Here is a 4,757-nt window from a genome sequence, read left to right on the forward strand (position 1 = left end):
GTATTTTGTAATTTCGTGATATGTACGGACCCTTCGGACCCTCGCCCTTTTGTCGATAAAGAATCAATCGAATTATATCAACATAACAGAAATTCAGAATTTTATTTTTATTTAGTAGTCATCATTGACCCGCCCCCGATATTAGATTTTTTGAATTCACATAAAACACTAAAACTTCTAAATTTTCAACACTTTAGTGGTTTAGGTGGACAAGAGCTGTTATTGGAGGTTGTTTAAAGGACGTGCAGTTAGAATCACTTAAGGTGCGTCTACACGTTTGCCAAACTTCAGCAAATTCGCACATGTGCTAGCGTGTGGATGAATTATTTGAATTGGCTGGGACAAGTTGGCCTGAATTTGTGGTCGACCCGTTGAAAGTCGGTTTTTGGACACAAATCAAAGGGGGCTTGAGCTGTCTCGACACCTTTGTGTTCAGTTACCATTGTTATAGAACCACCAAAAGATAAATATTTGTAATCTTCGAGTTTAAATGTATTGAAGAATTTCCCCAATCTTCGAATTTATAATTGACTCTACTTTAAGATTGTATCTTTTAAAATCCTACCGATTTGGTATAAATACACTTTTTTAAATCTTTTTAATTACTTTTAGCGGTTTGTTTGGTAATTTTTTTAACATAGCACTATTATACATTTAAAAGAGATGTCTCGGTAATTAAATTAACAAGAATTTATAATTATAATGCATTGAATTTATAGGTTATGTAGTAACATTTTATGAATTTTCATCATCGTTTATTATTCATTTTGCCTTTACTTTTTTGTGTTTATTTTTATAATGTAAATCGAATGTAATATCCGACAATATTCAAAAGAACATACAAGCGTGTGAATGCCGAAGTTTATTATTTCCTTTGTTCATCAAGGATTTGTACAAGGCTTGGATTTGCGGTAAATTCCAAACACAAAAAAACAAAAGAGATCTCAATCAAATGTTTTGACCTAATCAACTTACTTCTTCTATATTTGGCAGGAATGAGAGTAAAAATTAAGATATGATTGGAATTGAAAAAAATGTGTTGCTTATTTTTCATTTGAAATAGCATGGCAAAGAAGATTGTTGGAAATCAAGTTAAAGGTATAAATCATTTTATTATTATCTGAGTATGCTTTTGAAAAATTAATACTTGATTTCGTTTTTTGGCAGGACTGTTTAATTTACAGGCAGGGGAGATAGGTGCGTTGACAGGTCGGTAATGGAGTCTGAGCATGAATCAGGCGAATTGCCTGGCCACCATTATAAATAAGTGACTGGTGCCAGAACTCGGGCATCTCGGGTCCTCCAGTGTGCTACCGTCTCAACTACAGCAAAAAACCTCAACATGTTGACAAATATAACCACGTGCCGGCATATAACGGGCAGATGGGATTTGTCTATAACTTAATTTTTTTTTCCAAATTTTTTTAGATGGAATCTGGAGGCTCGTTTCGGACTTAAAAATTGTGTGACACCGTTATGGGCGACATAGAATTTATGGTGACATGCATACAGGATATGACAGTTCCTCCAAACATACTAATTGATAATGTGGTGTATAAAAAAAAAAAAAAATGACCGTTAGATCAAATTCAAGATTTTAAAGGACTGTAAATATTTTAATATTATTTAATACTCACCAATACTTAATAATTCCTTTAGGGCATTCTCTAAGCTTGTTTGGACCCACTCGACTTTAAAAAAAAAAAAAACCCAGTTTAGTTTCTTGTTTCAAAGAAGAAACATTGATAAAGACCAAAATGGGAATAAAAAACTTATTATAAAATAAGATTAGATCCTTATTAAATTACGTTATGCGTTTTTAAGAAAAGGAGGGTGTAGGTTGTCAAAGAACTCTTGGACCACAATTTCCACTTTGCAAAATTATTAAACTTTTTCCCCTGAACGAAATAGGCCATGGATCGAAACAAGTATTAATCCGTTGGTGCGAGATCTGGACTATGTGGTGGAAGAGGCAAGAGTTCGATAGCGTCCTAAAAAATTCACGTCTCGTGAAATTATTAAATATGAAGGGGAAGGTGTCCTTGACCAGCGTACTGCGCGGGGTTATTTTGAAAAATGTAGCAGTGAAAAATGTAGCAGGTGATACGACGTTGAGAAGGAAGAAGGGCTCCGGGCGACCATTATGGATATTGATGAGGTTTTGCAGGAAGCTGTTGAGTCAAATCCGTCCACAAGTATGTACTCGCGAACATGGGAGGGAGTGAGGTATGTCGAAAGATACTGTTAGTCGCCATTTTTTCCCCTCCCTAACTCCTAAGAAATACAAATTTATTAATATAGCAAAATATATACATTTTTACATATATTTTACGTACATGTTTATCCTTTTACTGGAGCAGGGCTCCCTTCTAAGGAGGGGCTGAATTTATACAATTTTTCAAATAGTGGTTCAATTCTGAGTTGTGGGAGGTGTTGGGGCACACCTCGATTTATTGTCGGGTACTAAACTAAAAGTTAACAAAACTAGATATGTGTCCCTGTCACTTGAGGTTTTCATTGGCTACGGTGATGTAGGTTCTGGCAATGCACTGGAGGGGGGTACTGGTGTCAATGTTTGAAAGAGTGGGTTGGTCAGAGATTTGATGGAGTCAAAGAACTTGACATGCCAATGAACTCTGGTACTGTGGGCAATTCGAAGAACTAGTCTAGTTTCGGAGGCTTCTTCTTCTTCCACGATGTTGTGCGAACATCCTCCACAGCATGCTGTAGTCGCATCTACTCTCCATGGGGAAGGTAAAAAAGAGCAGTAGACTGGTCCCTCACGAACTTATTCCTCACCAATCAGCAATCCCTTCCCATTGAAACAAAGACAAATTTAAAGAACTTCATGAGTTCGAACTTCTGCCTCTTCCACCATATAGTCCAGATCTCGCACCAACGGATTAATACTTGTTTCGATCCATGGCCCATTTTCTTCAGGGGAAAAAGTTTGATAATTTTGTAGATGTAGAAATTGCGGTCCAAGAGTTCTTTGAGAACCATCCCAAAGAATGGTATCAATGTGGGATCAAGCGATTGGCTATCGGATGGTTAATGAGGGTAGATAACAATGGAATAAAATTTAAGAATTAATTGTATTTCATATCAAAGAAATAATAATACAAATATTTGGTTGAAAAACGGTCGTTTTTTTCATACGCCCCATTACATAACGAAGAGCTGTTGACTAGATAAACTACATCACTACTTGATATTTATGAAGATGGTAAAGGCTTAGCGAACCCGAAACTTCAATACCGATACCACCAATCGCTCTCTACATGCATGCTATCTGTCCAAATCCAAATCTATCAGATCAGTCAAGATGTAATCCTCCAACCTACACCCTCCTTTTCAAAAAACGCATAACTTAATTTAATAATGATCTAATTTTATTTTATAACAAGTTTTTATTCCCATTTTTGTCTTTATCAATGTGTACATTTTCTTCTTTGCAACAACTCATATTTTTTATAATCTCTGTAGATGTAAAATATATACTCACAACACATGTTATTATTTAAAAATACTTAATGAAACCGTTAAATAGATTTACAAAATATTGACATGTTAATATTAATATAAATTTATTTGTCAAAACGAAATCTGATAATGGAGATAACAATATAATTCTACTTGAGGAGACATATAAGTTTCGAACATTTCATAATCATCAGAGCTGATATGATATTGAAGTTAATAGCTAGGACGAATATATTTGATAAAATATTGATTATTATTTATCCCTGTTGGTCTTGATTTTTTTTATGTTGATGTGGAAGAACATAAGACAAGATGGTTCTAAAATGTAGGACACAAGTTCTCATGCATATTCTTTTATTTTGGTGTCATACAACGTGGGGTAATTTAACTGCTTCTATCAAAACTTTAGTGTCTAGGAACATGTTGATACGGGTACGATGATATTGCACTAGAATATCAAGAGCAATGTTTTAATCACCATTGTGTATGTATGGGTTTTTGTTTCGGCCAAGACTCCCATTGGAGTCCTATACTGCCTAACCATGGTTAGGGGTCAAAGTTCTTCATTTTGAGGGACCGCCACTCAATGAAAAAGTCAACATCCCAGGCCGGATTCGAACCGGCACCGCCAATAGACCTCAAATTGATAAGACCATCAAAGTTTTAACCACTTAGCTATGGGTGGCCCTACGTATGAGTTCTCTCTAGAAGTAATCTGTTCTATTTTTGTGATTAAAAAGTTTCTTGCCTTAAGTTACCAGTACGCGGCTATCCTTAGGGCGACTGTAGTGTAGCAGCTTTTTAATTACAAAAATAGAATAAATTATTTCTTATGAGAGTCCACCAGAAACAGGCGATTATTTAATTACGGCAACTTGAAAATTCCTTTTCGTTCAATTTTCCTGGAGACTCAATGGAAGCCAGCAACATAGAACTTGTTCACCTCTGTCTCTGCACACAGTTGCTCTGGATTTTTCAGATGCAATTTCGTCGTGCCCATATCAACATGTCGCTAGATATCGGAGTGTTTATAGAAGCAGTTGAATTATGCCCTGCGTTGAATGATATAAAAGTAGTAGAATATGCTGATAAAAATCTTATCAGTTTTATAAACCTAACCCTTAATAGATGGACCTCAAATTTTCAGTATTCTTTTCTCTTCCTTTAAACAAGAGGACAAACTCATGCAGTCTCGACAAAATCCATTTTGAAACTGATGTTAAGCAACAATTCAGTTGCCAGTGGGATCTTGGAATAATAGTGGACAATTTGCA

The sequence above is a fragment of the Halyomorpha halys genome, unplaced genomic scaffold (assembly GCF_000696795.3).
Source record: "Halyomorpha halys isolate HHAL.00 unplaced genomic scaffold, Hhal_1.1 Scaffold372.1, whole genome shotgun sequence".
NCBI classification, from domain to species: Eukaryota; Metazoa; Arthropoda; class Insecta; order Hemiptera; family Pentatomidae; genus Halyomorpha; species Halyomorpha halys.